Source organism: Haemaphysalis longicornis, unplaced genomic scaffold (assembly GCF_048455015.1).
Source record: "Haemaphysalis longicornis isolate Haplotype H1 unplaced genomic scaffold, Haemaphysalis longicornis Haplotype H1 scaffold_9, whole genome shotgun sequence".
Taxonomy (NCBI): Eukaryota; Metazoa; Arthropoda; class Arachnida; order Ixodida; family Ixodidae; genus Haemaphysalis; species Haemaphysalis longicornis.
In genome coordinates this window covers 135,809,096-135,825,268 of record NW_027526460.1, presented here as the reverse complement: position 1 = coordinate 135,825,268, position 16,173 = coordinate 135,809,096, and the positions used below count along the sequence as shown (strand labels likewise).

Genomic DNA, 16,173 nt, shown 5'->3' with positions numbered 1-16,173 from the left:
CCTTCCTGAATTTATAAGCTGATTCAATCATCGTTTCAGTATTGTGTGTTTCTGTTACGCTTATCGTGAGGGCCCTGAATTAGGTACATCTTAGATACATCTTAGATACATCAGTTCGCTATTAGTTTTATGTTTTACGTTTTCATTTCCGTTTGCTTTTGTTCTTGTTTTATGGTAACCGAGATACTGATGCTGCATAAGGCAGACCGTCACGACTGTGTTACTTAATTCTAACTTCCTTTGTGTTTTGTTCTCGGACGAAGGTTTGCCGAGTTAGTTCCGAATACAGTATCGAACGGCTTCTCCTTCTTTTTGGTAAAATTTCGGAGTTTCTTGTAGTGTTCATTTCTTGCAATGGCCTGTAGCGACACTATTATATACTGTAAATATGTTAACTTCGCAATCAACGCAGTCTTGTGTAGATGTAAGGCATTAGACAGCTCACATTACGATATTTGAAAAAATTAAAAAAGAAACACGGTAACCAAGAAAAACCTAGTCCGCTGCCAATCTAACCCGCCTTTGAAAAACGACGTCATTTTTTCAGTAATGGTTAGGCGGCAACTGCGGATTTATATACGTTAGTTATTTCTATAGGGTTATATTTCTTACGCGGGCTGGTAGGCTTTTCATTATATGTTGAGCCCCCTAAGCTCCGCACTCCCCACTCTCAGTTAAGACTGTTCAACTGGTCGAACCAGCCTCAAAAGGTAAGGATGGTGTTTTGCCGTTTTAATGATCCAGGGCCAGAATAAAGGAGCAATTCTTTATTGGCATCCCGCTCTCTAGAATCCAGTGTTTGACGATATTAAGAACGTGTCAATGAAGGCGGGAAGAAATCACTTACAAACAAAATTCCCGGAAGCGTGCACTCACGCGCAAGACTTGAATGGTGAAGCTGTCGTAGGTTATCATCGACGGGCACAAAGTTTAGTTTATTATCGCTGTGGTGCCCTGGTTGACGTCGGTTGCATGACATTTCGATGACCTAATGTTGAGCCAGACCAGAGTGAGCTGGTCGTCTTGGCCGACGTTTTCGTTCGGTACTTCGCAAGCGCGAGTTTTCGTCTCTAGTGGATGCTTTGAACGCCGAGCCTCTCGAAGCGCGGACTCTTCCTCGGCCGTACGAACCATCCGCGGCTGTGTCATGTGGAGTCCATGATCACCAACAGCAGCTTCGACATTCAACTCGCGGCTTTTCTGCAGTACAGAGCGCATGCACACGACGACACGAGGACGAACGGACGGGGGCCGTAGGCAATGACGCGCACTCTCGTACCGAGCAAGTGCTGTTACGATACAGCGAACGCTGTAGTTTTTTTTTTTTACAATGTTGGCCAATTTTATTAAATGAATATGCTCAGCTTTACGAACGTGCGATTCAAGTACGCCCGCAGAAGCGCTGGGCATTTTCTTGTTACTTTCAAGTGCGGATACCATACACAAACGATTTGCACAAGAGCTTCGCTCTTAAAAGAGGCCCAAAAACGAAACAACGTGGTTGGAAAAAAACAATTCCCAAACAGGAATAGACAAAAAAGGACGACACAGGAAAACTCAATACTTACTGCTTGAGTTAGACTCTAGGCAATGAACGAAAGCAAGAAAAAGGGGCGAATTTCAAACGAGGTGTATAACAGCGAATGATTATAAAAATAGCAAGAGCAGCGCTGGCAGAAAATACAGGGCCAGTGACTACGCGAAACAAGACCTGATTGCAAGAAAAGTATAATTTAAATTTCAAAAGTTGATTCAACGTCAGTGCAATACGCAAAGTCCATTGACACTTCTTCAACAGTTCACACTTGCGAAGTTTCTCCATCATTTTTGAAAATAAACGGACGGTACATTTTTGATTGAGAAACGTTAGACATAAACTCAGAGAAATATCTAATTCGCAGCATTCTTACTCCGTTTGTATACAGTGTGCGTTCTTCACATCTAATTTCTTTTTGTTTTTCGAAATTCTGTCCGACCAATTTTATTTATAAGCGCTATTATAACAACTAAAGATAAAACTTTCGCGAAATCTTCATGTTTGTAAAAATTGAGGGCTTTACACGGGTCACCATTTCCCCAATTTTTTTCTATTTTTCTTACTTTTCGGTTATTCAGGATTCTGTCCGACCAATTAAATTACGCTATTTTAATGATTAAAGGTGTCACTACCGCCAAATCTGCATTTTTGTGGGAATGGACGGCGTTACATTGTTGGCCATTTTCGCTATTTTTTTATTTTTTCAAAATCTGTCCGACCAATTATGTGCATTTACGATATTATAACGATCAAAATGGCACTTCTGGGAAATGTGCATTTTTAAGGAAATGCAGTGCGTTACACGGTCCTCTTTCTCTATTCCTTACCGATTAATGTACTGTTATTTTCAAAACTTCCTAATATATTTCAAACTTCAAACTGGCTGTGAGGGTACTCGGGAAAAAATGCTACGCATTAAAAAAAACCGCTCTCTTTGTTTTTAATACGGTTGAGAGAATGAAAGCTGCGGTTTTTCTGGACTAATCACATGCACTCCAAGAGAAAAATAATATCCGGCATATAACGTATACTGTACCCCAAATGGGGGGCTTATTTAATCAATATTTACAGATGTAGACGGGTATTGCGTTTTGTTTTCGTTAACAAAACAGTTTTGGCCGGTAATTCACTCTTAACGCAGCGGCGGTAAGGGATCAGGAACTTTTCAGACGTGATAGATTTTTAAATAAATTGAAATTTAAGAAAAACAATCATGCTAAAAGGGTAGAGAAGGTGGAAATGTCTTTTGCTCAATGGCGACATCTCAGAATTCTCAGGAGGTACCGCAGCTAGATTAAAAGCACTTTCGTTCACAGAACTTCTGAAGCACCCAGTATTAAACGTGAATTTCCCTGTGTGCAGCGAAGCGCATGGCGTCTGAGGAGAGGCTTTGCCAACGCCTAATTGATTTACCCAAAACTTTAGGTTTGTTAGTGGTTTGGGAGATTGTACGTCAAAGATAGCGCTTGATACTGCGCTTACGATTTATTGACCGCGTCTTTGAGTGAAAGTACGAAAGACGCGAGGACTCGCCCAAGACGTCATCTAGTGCGACGCTTTCAGAGAGAACAGCTCTCCTTTAATTGTCGGGGAAAGAAATGCAGCCTACCGTATCTATCGAGTGCAGGTGCCGCATGTTACACGAGATCGATTTCGGGCGTTTTAGTTGTTATATAGTTGTTCTATAAACGACAAAGAATTTTGTGAGGTATCTACACTAAGCAAACATGATGTTGCGTTCTAGGTATTTATCGACTGAAAATTCGGTGATACCTAAATGCGCGTAGCCAATCGTCTTTCGTTCTTGATAGAATGGAAACAGGCGTCCAATAGATTCCCTTCCTCCTGGTGTCCATCCTACCTCAGTAGGATGGACTGATCGTTATATTCGAATTTTGATTACACAAATCTACCGTCGAACTCTAAATATTACCTTGACAGCATGATATGAGTCGTTTCAAAAGAAGACATGAGTTACGACGAGATTATGGAGCCTTGATGCAAATTCATGTGCCCCAATTCTAAATGGTAATATTCTCGTATTTAAATTTTACTGGTGGGTATCTAACGTATGCCTCCTTGGTGAAAACAACTTTTTCTGGGATATAAACAGCCAGTCGCTGGGAAGCATACTCTATGAACTCAGTTATTTTGATGTTACAATTTTCACCACACAGACGAAACTGATTTTAGGAAGTGCGGAAAATAAACATTCCCACGCACTCACACGCGCACACCTGCGCACTTTCACACACACACACTCTTAGGCAAAAAGGACTAAAAGTTCGTCCTTTCGGGGACTAACGGCCTCTGCCACAATCATTAGTCCCTTTGGGGACTAACTGCGAGGGGACGACCGGTTAGTCCCCCACCCGGATGATCCGTTCCGATATTCCCCAAGGACGAACAGCGTAGAGTGCAGAAAAAAGAAAAAAACTCCGGCACCAGCAGGGATCGAGCCCCTGATGCCCGGAAATATACACAAGGAACACGACGCGCTATCCGCTGGACCACGCCGCCGGGTGGTAGCTGGGGTAGATAATAGTCAAGTGTACAGCGTGTAGTTGTGTGCATAACGAAACAGATCCATTGCAACTTGTGCCCGAATTTCTATCTGTGCAAGCGAACGTGACCGCGTTTTGCGCCTTGCGCTTAGCGCTTTGCTAGGTTTAGGTACTATTGCTCAGTTCGATTCGAAGTAGAGCGTCACAACCATAGTTTTTATCGTAAATAACAATAAACTCGTCGTCGCCTAGTTGAGGTAGGTAGCTGGGCGATCGGACGACTCATTTGTTTCCGCACAAATTAGCGCAAGCTAAGTGCTTTCTTAGTGTTCGATACATATGTTAAGTGCTCTATGTAACGTATGTGAAAGGTGTCGTCTGTGTGAGTGTCGGAATAAGGAAACATGCCATATTTTCCTGCATCGGCGAAAGCGAATTCTGTGTTGCTTAGCCTGAATTCTTAAATTCGCGTCGATAGACGATTGCGACTGGGAAATGCAAGGGGGTTTTACAGCAGTTGCAGCATTTTCATAGCTTTGGTACCCAAGGCAATTATGTACCGAGTGTAAAAGATAACTTCGAGACGCTTACCTTACGAGCATTTTTGTTTTGCAGTTGTCATCAGCAACATGCGTTTTTTTTTTCGTCTGTTAAACATATACATGTTCATTACGCTCAGGAATCCACTTTTGCTATTGTCACTAATTTTTGCTTTACTGTTAAGGTGTTTGAAAGCTTTCATTGGCCGTTATTACCTCGCACGAATCGTATGCAACACAGCGTATCAACATAACCTCGCCGAGAAGCGTATGACAATCGCGCTTCGCCGCTCCTTGCCATTACCCGCCGCTCTACTAACCCTAGGCGGTCGGTTTTCTTATAACTAACATCAATATTTTCTCCCGTGGCACCATCTAAAGCACCCAGTGACTGCAATGGCTTGTGTTTTGGAAATATAAAACTGTTCGCAGACATATGCGCGAAAGGGCAACGACGACGCCATTAGGGGATTAACGACGCAGCAAAGAGACTAACTGCATGCGTTTCGTCTTCCCGTTACTCCTTAGCGATCGGCGGGGACGAACAGTTAGTCCGCATTCATGCACACGACACGTACTCTGCCGCAGATACTCCCCTTGAAGATGAATGGTCGCCCGCGAAGACTAACGGCTGTATTTTAGTCCCTATTTTAGTCCTTTTTGCCTAAGAGTACACGCACGCACACGCACAAGCACACAAACACACAACCGAATTCACACACGCACATACACGCACGCGCACATGTACAGACGCACACACATGCACACGTACACGCATACACAGGCGCGCACACACGCACATACACGCACACGCACATGTACACACGCACTCACACACACGCACGCACACACACGCACACACATTCACATCAATGCTGCAATCGAAAACTGAATTCCCGTGGCGGTTTTGCCATGCGGCCAATCAAGAGATATTTTCTGCGAGCATTGCCTTCACGATAGTCCGGCAAAGTGCTTGGTTTCAAGGGTAGTCGTAGGCTATGTAAACGGAGTACTCCCAGAACCTACATGCGTGAGAGAATACATTAAACTCACGTTTTTCGGTGACTGGTCGAGATGTGGCTGCAGCAAAAGAGTGCAAAGAAATACCGACGGCATCTAGGCGACAATCATAACCAGAAAATATTACTTGCGGGTTTACTATCTAAGGGGTCATAAAGTGACTGGAAACTGGTGGGCGATTGATTACCCACCACTGGTGATCAATTGGTGACCAGCCAGTAGGTCACCGGTACTCTGCGTAACCTACGGGCGGGATAGAAAGGTGTAACGCGTGAGCCACAAATCAAAAGTGACCTTGTGGTGACCCTGTAGGGGCACAAAGGCCACAGATAATAAACTTTACCAGCGATGGAGACGAAGGACAGCGTAAGGGAAGAATGGGACAGGGAAGTTGGATGCAGGGAAGGAAGGTAATGGATAGTGTAGTGGGGGCGAGGTAAGAACGAGAAAGTGTGGAATTGGGGGTTAAGAGGAAGGGCGTAAAACAGGTATTGGTGGGCGAATGCAGAGCGCAAACATGGAGCGAAGGGTAGGAGAGGAGGGTTACGGGAATCGGGAATGAGCTGGGACGAATGCGATGGGAAAGGAGGTAGGCGAAATAGAGTATGAGACCGTGAAGGCAGAAAGTTGGGTTAGTTGGAAAACAAGTTCAAAAATTTCGAAGTCTCTGTGGTGACGTCACGCAAGCGTTCTTTGAAGCGCTATTACGACTCACATATCGCCGTTGGAGCAGACAAACTGCGCATACATGCGAGGATTTCAAAACATAAACGACTCTTACTTGGTAATGTGAACTCCCCTTTGGCCTAACACTGAAGCAGCTAAGGATGCGCGTTAGTTTACCGAACACAATACCCATTTCAAAGAAAGCAGTTCAATGGACATTATAAATATTACAGGTGTTTACATAGGATTTGGTGCACCACCACACAGTGCCTTGCACTTTACAAATGAGGATTTTAATTTTGGGCTCCAATTTCGGGTAGCCGGAAGGGGGGTTTGTAATTTTTTTCTGCTATTTCTCGTCGCGGTTGCTTTTTATGGAAGGTAAATAGGAGTATCGCAAGTTTTCGTAAAAAGGGAGCTATTTATCATGAGAGCACGAGGTACCTTAAGGTATACCATGACCTTTCTCGTTCTGTCGACGTAAGAAGACTGCCAGTAAAGATTGCAGGGTGAAAGAATTCTGCGCGAGCAAGAAAAGGCGTTTTTGGGGAACGAACAAGGGTGTCACAGATCTATAATCATAGCAGCCCCAGGAAACGCTTAAAAGTTTTAAGGATGTGAAGACAAAAGGCTACGTGGAACATCTATTTTTGGGGAACGAACAAGGGTGTCACAGATCTATAATCATAGCAGCCCCAGGAAACGCTTAAAAGTTTTAAGGATGTGAAGACAAAAGGCTACGTGGAACATCTATTTATTTAGTGCTGAAATTGATGTTGAAGTTTGACGTCGCGGCCGTCACAACTTGAGGAGTCCCCCGGACCGCAATCTCCGAAGCTCATTCCAGTCGTTCGCCATCAGCAGGGGCCCCATCACCTTCCTCAGTAGCTTTCTTTGTTAAGGTTGCTGGGAGTGCACGCGTGGCAAGGCCTATCGTTCTCGGGTTCTGCTGTTTTCCTATCCCCGCGCGCGCTCCGCCACTCAAGCTTTTGAAACACTAGAGCTGTTTGTGCTTAAGTCTTATTAAGTTGTTCCGCCGTCGCGTGTTACCAGAAAACTGAGCCAAGTCGAGCGCACGTCAGCCTGCGCAAGGTGAGGAGCTCGCCGAAAACACCAAGAAAACATACCGAGTACGCGTAGGCACCTGCCTCGGGAGGAGCGCCCGGTGTCAGCCAGCTCGACTTTCGAGAACACTCTACCAAGCGTTCACGGCGTGCCTGCTGTTTTCCTCGCCTGTACACATGCGTTCGCGCCTGAAATGGGGAGCACAGACGCCCAGTTCACGAAGCCGGTTGCCGCGGGTTCTAACGCGTGCTAACGCGGTTCAATTTCGGAGAGATGTGAAAGGCTGCGGAAAAAAAACGATCAGGGCATGCTAGTCATGGAGGCCTTTCAGCGGGAAGTTTGAAATCCATGCGAGGTGCAACAGCCGGGACTCCGACGAAAGGAGAGGAGCCGCCAGCTCTGCTTTTCCTCCAGCCTTGCACCACTAGGCAAAGCTGCGATTCTTTTTTTTTTTTTGTGCCACCGACTTTCTCTACCTCAGAACGCGTTCCATGATATATATAGATCTAACGTTTCTGTTTAAAAACCACGGTAATTCCGAGAAAGGAAAGTAATACTTTAGCATTCCCCCGCCCCTTCTTCGTTTCAACTAACTGATGCTTCCGCTTTGGACAAATAAATATGTCAACCGAGACAGCGCCGCTTTCTTGGTTCTTTTTTCTTCCTTTTTCTAGTTGCTCGCGTGAGTTCTTTGGAGTTCGGTGTATATTCAATATATTGTGAGCCAATTTCCAGTTCCTTTTATTTTTAGATTTTTGGTATTTTTCTTTATTACATATTTTTGATTGAAGTTGATCTTCAGTTGCCTTCTGTGTTTTGTTTTTGTCTGTGTTTTTACTTAACTGCGTGATAGTGCTGTATTAGGCAGAAATTTTCTATTTGTATTCCTCATTCTCAGTTTATGGATTTTTTTATTCTCACTTGTGCATTCTCACTTTACGGACGATGGTGGCCATAATGCAATATCAATTGCCGAATTGGCCAAATTTTCTTTTGTCTTTTTGTTCTTATTGTTCTTCAGATCATCTAAGTTCATGCTATCCATGCGAATAAATTGAAAAATTAAACAGGGCAGTTCACGTATTTTTATTAAGATGGGAGGAATCACACGGTTCGCATTGTTGTGCTTGGCACGATAACAACTACATATTAGAAAATGAAAGCAAAATAATCAGGAATAACCATGCCTCGGGAAAATAACCATGCGGGGAGAATAACTCTCCCCGCTCCAAAACCACCACTCAGATTTGCCTTATGAAAATGACCTTATATTTTTGTAGTTATAATGATGCTGTAAATCATGACTATATCTTCTAATTCCTTATTCTCATTCCTTATTCTAATATCTTATAGCTCGATTTTTTATTTGTTTCCTGAATAGTGCTTTTCATTACACTTTTCGTTCTCATGTCCCGGACACACTCTATCCTCATGTATGATAAAATTGTCAACAAAAAACTTTTTCCTTTCCCTTCCCGAAGATCGAGGGGCAGGATAAAGAAGCAATTATTTTTGCTGCCCGCTTTATGTGAACTAGGTGGGAAATACAAAATAACAAACAAAATGAAAAAACGCAAAGTAAGCGGGAAAACGCTAGCCACAAAGGCAGCAAAAAGAGCACAATGCAGGAAAAGATATTACTTACTGCTTCCGTTAGAGTCTAAAAGCAAACGAAAGCAAAATAATATCGAGTATCAAACAGGCAGTTGAGTGGATCACAGGAAGAGCGTAAAAAATATATAGATCACCTAAAAAACACACCGCGAAGTATTTCCGCCAAGAAGATCATAGTCATAACGAAGGTATCGGAAACATCAGTGATTCCATCGAGGACAGTGCTCTGCGCCAAGATGATCAACGCTTCACGGGCGATTCGCTCTGGCAATTGTTCTTACCGGAATTTTTATAAACGAATACCACAGTACCCGTATCAACTAAGGCTGAGAGCTGTGCTAGTTGGTTTGCACTTGAGTACATATGAAAAGCGAATACATGACACAAACAAAGAAAGGTGCACACAGCGCGATCGCTACCACTTTCAGAACCGCTCGAAAACATGGACTTGTTGCTCATATTGCTACGAATATGGAAAGTGATATTTTCACCTCACCAGCCAAATGTGCAGGAGCTGTGAAACTTCACCACACATACCAATAATACTATCTGATGTGTATTTTCGAGTTCTGTAAACAGCTGAAATCGTAGGCGTCCACCATTTACAGTTATTAAAGACACGCTTTTTATGTGGTAGGCTCTAGTAAAAGCAATAGGTGTAACGATTAGAAACTTTCCTGCTAGGATATTTTTAATCATCTGGTAAATTAAATCAATGCAGTCAATGCAACACAAGGGTTAAGAAGACTGAATTAAGGAAGAATATATTGACTGCACATCTGAGGATGAGCATATCGACGGCAATCTTGGGCACGTGCCCAGCCGTTGCTTAAAGACAGCTACACCTGCACAACACCTTCAAGGCTGGGATTGATTGATTGAAAAAAAACTTTATTTAGGCCGGCAGAAGGACGTTTTTACGCGCCGCGACGTGGGCCTCGGCGTCATCCTGGTGGCTATACATTCGACACGTGAGCTCGCCGTTGCCGACTACACCTGGCTATTCCGGTAAAACAGTGAAGTACAGGAATATTTTGAGGTTTTCCTAATGGCTAGTTAATTTGCCGCAACCTCCGGCGGGCAGCCATACGCGTCGCTCCGACGTCTGCGTCTGTTATTTGGTATTGAAACCGCCTTAGTACTCCTGTGCGCGTCTTTGAGGTGCGTTTTGGGGCGGGTGGCTGTGTTTGAAGCATACCTGACTGGTGGAATAACCTCGTTTGTCTGCTGCGGCCGGTCGCTGAAAACGTGAGCCACCATTTCCTTTTTCCTTGGCGGTACGGGAGAGCTCGCGCTCGTTCCCATCAAAACTTTAGCTGTAGTTTATAACGATTGGCGTTCATGAGTGCTGCTGAATGTTGTTGGTTCTTGCGAAGAATTAAGTGGACACATACGTTTGCTTCTATTTCTGTGACTCAAGTGCTAGCTATCCTTTTCCGGCTTTGTGTTTTCACAACAAGCGGCCGTCCTCCCACTGCAGGTTCACGACGTTCAGCATGCGTTGAAGCCAGACTCGTGTGCAGTATAAGAATTGCGGATGTGTTAAACTGGATTCATTAAACTGTAGCTGTAAATGAAGCTTTCCTTTCATTATTTTCTGCAGAAAAGTAAAGATATTGTCGAGCGAGAAAGTCATTACATGGCCCCTGGGCTTCTCCGTCGGTTGTGTTCGCCTCTGGCGCGTCTGACCAGGCAGAAAAGTAAGCGACGGCGAGAGCTACACCGAAACCAGTTTCTGCCCAATCTGTTATCTTTGTAGCGTCGCATTAGTGTCCTTTTATTTGGTTAACCCTTCAAAATATAATGCGTTAAAAGGTCACAAGGTTTCTCATCTTAATCCAAGTTGGCATAAATGTCTTGCAAAAAACACGTGAACGTTCATGCGTTCCGAACCCATTGTGTTGTGCTTTTCCTTGTAGTCTCATCCCGCATTGTTAGAAGACAAAACCTGCGCTAATAAAACATTCACGGTAAGACATTTCAGGCGGGATTAATTGTTTATGTGACTACAGTAGCCACAACAAAATGTTACGGAACCGCTGGCGGGTTGCTTTGTCTTGGACTTTTCCATATTACCCTGCGCGACCTCAATAAGTGTGAAGCCCATTTTCGGTAAAATTCTGGACTGTTTTCTCAAGAACGAGCTAAGAAACTTCTACAGTAAAACGTTGTATTGAAAAATAAATAGTGCAGTATGCGTTTTATGTTTCATAACGAGTGTTAACAAGCTAAATTTTAGGCTTAATATTTTCACACTTGCATGTGTTAAGGCTGGTCCTACGTGCTGTATTTAGTAAGCAGCGTGCATTCAGCATTCTAGTGAACAATTTTTTTGCCTAAAATATACAGGCGCTACGACTTAAAGGTGTTTCCCATGGACAAGTGGCAGATGCAGAAGCGAGAACAACCATTCCAAGCTCGAGTATTCTACAATAGGGCTGTGTAACAACATATTGTGATCTTTGCAGGTCGGCGAATTACCGTAGAGGAGGGTTTTGTTTTGATATACCAGAATGCTTCTGTTTTGTAGGCATCTCAAGCAGTTAAACGAAGCATAATCCATTCGCGCTTCATGAGCAGCGCTTTTGAAAAATTTTCTCGAGCATTGTGTTTGTTTTCTTTCGTGTTTGTGTTCGTATTCTTGCCACTGTTAATCCAGGTTTCTTGTAAATTTGATATGCACAATAAAAAAAATTTCCTCGCACTTCCCCGAGGGGGAGAGTGTGTAAGTGCGAATGCACGGTTGTTGATTGCGCGATTACGGTGGATATCGTGATCTTGGAGTGGAGAGGAGGCGCCCAACACCCGCAGTCACTGAGCGGAGAGAGGAGGAGGAGAGTAGCGCCCGCCGTTACGGCGAGGGCTACAAGAGCGCCCTCACGCGTCGGAATGCGGAGCGCCCGCTACGCGAGCGAGAGCTCTCCCGCCCGAAGTGGAGAGGAGGCGCCCAACACCCGCAGTCACTGAGCGAAGAGAGGAGGAGGAGAGTAGCGCGCGCCCATCTCCCCCCGTTGCTAGGGAAGACGAGGAGGAAGACGAGGAGCGCGCGCACCCGCAGCTGTTGCTATGCGGACTACGGCGGCGGACGATTCAGGCTCGCTTAAGAAGTGCATTCGCACTTAAAACAAACCCATTTCGTATCCTTGCCACTGTTAAGCCAGGTTTCCAGTTGTAAAGTTGATGCGCATAATAAAAGAATTACACAAAGAGGCCTGGTGTGTTGTGTTGCTCCATTATTTTTGCAAGTAACGTAATTGCTTTACAAAGTTGATTCAGTTTTATTGTGCCTCGTGGTCCAGTTTGTGTTTTATACATGCCATTGTACAGGAAATAAGTTAACGAGTGCACAATAAATAAATAATAATGCGCACTCGTTAGATAATTTGCTGTATAATGGCATGTATAAAGCAGAAATAGGGCCGTCAGGCAACTCATAAAATAGGCATTGGACATAACGACTGGTCACGAAGCCAAAGTTGTGCATAAAAATACCGTGGGGTCCACCCATAGGCATTATCATGGAACATACTCGACCAAGCGTTGTCCAATATTGGCCTTCAAGAGCTTGGCCAATTATTGGCTAGTCACCTTTCCCCCAGCGCCAGCGAATAATGGCGGCCGAGTTATTGCCAAGCCCGGACGCGTTGTCAACTGATGATTGGCGGGCAATTCGCTCGGGCTTGGCAATTTCTGCTGGGTGGGCCGTGCCTCTGATAACAATGCACTGACGTCTGTGTTATAAAAATATTTCTCCTCATCCTCAGGCTTCCTGAATTGTAGGTATCTTCGCTTCTCCGATTTTCATTCTCCCCTCCCAGAAAAAAAACAGCAATTAGAATACCTCCGCAGGAAAAGTGGAGAATGGGCGGATTTGCGACCCTTACCACACTGTTGGCTACAGCACATGAGAAAGAAATATGAATCGTCGTTGAAAGGAATAAGGAAACTGGGGCACTGCAATTAGTAATACAAGCAAAGTGGAATTTGCCTTTGCCACGGCTCAAGGGGAAGCCTTAGAGGGGCCATGCCGACAAAACACAAGCTTGGTTCATTCGAAATATTGCTTGTTAGAATAATATATACACCACTTTTAACCTAAACTTCGCTGAAATAAGCTACATAATTATATAGTAGGGAATGGCCACGCTATTCAGTAGATCATTTTCCGCAACAGAACCTATGATATCATATGTGCCAGCTCTGCGATTGGCTGAAGCCGGCAAAAGCAAAGGTAAATTAGGCAGGGCTTACAAGTTGCCAAACGAGCTATTTGCGCTTACATTTAGGGCACACTCTTTTTATAGCAGTAACAACGGTGGGGTAAACGGTCGTAGTTACGAAATTACACGTAAACATAGAAGTACCATCGCGTACTGTGTTTGGTACTGCGCGCACTATGCTTGTTTTAGCTGACAGCACTGCGGCACTTTGGGGTTGTTCCAGACAGCACTGGCTGATTGGAGCAAGCGACGGTGTCTTACATGATCACATTTGGCAAGGGAACACCGTGTTTCATGATACGATTATTTTCTACCTTAACAAACACAAGCTAAGTAAAAATATGGTAAAAAACAAAGCAAAAGCAGAAAACGGCCCACGTGGGGCCAGCTAAGGCACCCTTTTGTTCCCCGAAAACCGCAGGGGGGCACTACAAAACACCAAATCTTTCCAGTAAAAGGAACTAGTATTTTGTCTATATGATCCCTTTAAGCGAGCACCAGAGTCATCATCAAAGGCAGTTCTCCTGCATTTGAAAACTGAATCCCAGCGGCGGTTTTGTCATGCGGGCTAGCAGGACACATTTTCTGCGAGCATTGTCTTGACGATAGTCCAGGAAAGTGCTTGATTTTAATACGGTAGTCGTAGGCTATGTAAACGCAGTAATCCAAGCCATGCATGCGTGATAGAATACATTGCACTCACATTTTTAAATGCAGAGCATTTCAGTAACTCACGATGTCACCCGCGTTGACGTCCGTAGTCCGCACCGCACCCCTCCCTACTATATAAAAAAAATACTATCCGGCGCCAGGTTTCGATCCCTCGACCCTGCGGGCAGAACGCAATGTACATGGTGCTCTACCCACTGCGCCACAAATAAGACACAGAATGGGACGCTACGGACGCGCCTTATATCGTTGACTCATGCAAATTACTGCTGACGAGCGCTCTCTCGTCAGCAGTTGCCACAAGTGCAACAACATTAACGTAACGCAAACTACTTAACGTTGTGCGCCCCCGGAAATGCTCTGCATTTGATCGTGCCCCTCGCGAGGGGGATGTTCCTGTGTGTTTGGAGAGGCGCGAACGAGTTGGAAGCATTTCTCCCTCTAGGCGGCTGCGTGGCGCCATCTGCATGCTTCTCCGCGAGATTCGTAGAAGTGACCTCAGGGCGGGAGATTCAAATTTTAGGTTGCTGGCTGCAGCAAAAGAGTGCAGGTTGAAAACAACTCCATGCAGGTGGTAATTGGAACCATAAAATGTTACTTGCGGGACTACGGTCTAAGGGGTCATGTACTGACTGGCTACTAATGGGCGATTTATTACCCACGGCTGGTGATCAATCGGTTACCATCAAGTGGGTCACCGGTATTTTGCGTAACCCATGTGCGGGGTAACACGATGGACGGATGATACACAGAACTTAAGAGGTGAACTGTAGACTCGAGTAGCTCAGGACTGGAGCGGTTGGAGATGTGGTTGGAGGAGGGGTTGGGGGCAGAAAAGGGCCCGCCGTGGTATGGTGGCGCCATCTGGGTTGACTTACGGTAAACCAGGCTGCGCAGCCCACTAGGTTTAGCTTGAAGGTTTCCTCCTTGCTTTAAGGCCTGCTCTTGTGATGTCATTGCAGACGTTATGAAAACACACGATTTGGCAGGAGAATAAAAATTTTAACTTAAAGTGATTAATTTCTCGGTGCCAACGTTTCCCCTCCCACCGTACAATGGCGCCCCTATCCCCGAACTAGATGCCCCCTTTACCCTTTCCGAAATAGAAGCCGCCGCACGAAACCTCACCCGTAACACAACACCTGGAAAGGCCAAAATTCCGAATAAGCTCCTCCGAAATCTCGACTCTGAAAGATTAGAAGCCCTTCTAGATTATATAAATCACATTTGGGTAACAGCACAAATTCCTCCTGAGTAGAAACATGTCGATGTATTATTAATACCTAAACCTGGAAAGCCGTTAACAACAGGTAACTTGAGACCCATATTACTTATGGTAAATTATTTGAACATACGGTCCAAAATCGTCTGTTCCCATTCATTGAAGACCATGACCATTTTACCAACAGTATGTATGGGTTTCGCCCACACCTATCCAATCAGGAAGTACTCATTAAAATTAAAGAAGACATTCTTTGCCGGATTCTTAAGAACCATAAGCGCTGCGTCCTGGCTCTAGATATAAAAGGTGCTTTCGATAACATCAGTCACCGCGCTATCCTTCAGGGCCATTCATCAATTTGTTGTTGGCAGAGAGTGTATAATTACGTTCCAGCCTTCCTCACTAAACGCACCGCGACCATTGGAATTGGACAATTGCGGTCTGCCCTTCCTAGACGATCGCTCGTGGTACCCCACACGGGTCTGTCATCTCGCCACTTTTGTTCAACCTTGCCATGAAAACCTCCCACCATTATTGCAATATATTCCCCACCTTTGTCACGCCATCTACGCAGATGATCTCACCATTTGGACCCCTACAGGATCCATGACTGAGCAACAAGAAGCACTTCAAGCCGCTATAGACAAGGCGCAAAGATAACTTCGAGAACGAGGTCTTCAATGTGCCCCAGAGAAATCGGAACTTCTGACACTTAGTGCTGGTACGCCGAAACAAAACAACTCCACCGTCCCAGAACCGGACGTATTTATAAATGAGCAACGCGTCCCAATCTGTGCCGGACTTGAGAATTGTTGGACTTGTTCTCAAAAATGGCGGTGGGCTCCACACAATCGCCCCCCTCCAGAAAACTGTAAACCAGCTGCTACGCAAAATTCAGCGCGTCGCACATCGTCGATATGGCCGGAATGAGCCTGACACGCTCAAAATATTACAAGCAGTATTTATAAGTTGAATCACTTATGGAACACCGTACTTGGCACTTAAAACTAACGAAAAAGCCACATTAAATATAATTATCCGACAAGCCTACAAGACTGCACTCAGGCTGCCCTTGAAGACATCGACATCAAAATTATTACAATTAGGCGTACATAAC

The 16,173-nt window shown here is 44.8% G+C and overlaps 1 protein-coding gene across 4 annotated transcripts in view; it reads right to left on the bottom strand.

Annotated features, from left to right (window-relative positions):
* LOC144153684 (uncharacterized) overlaps positions 1 to 16,173 on the bottom strand; it is a 163,729-nt gene that overhangs the window by 16,012 nt on the left and 131,544 nt on the right. The window lies entirely within an intron of this gene.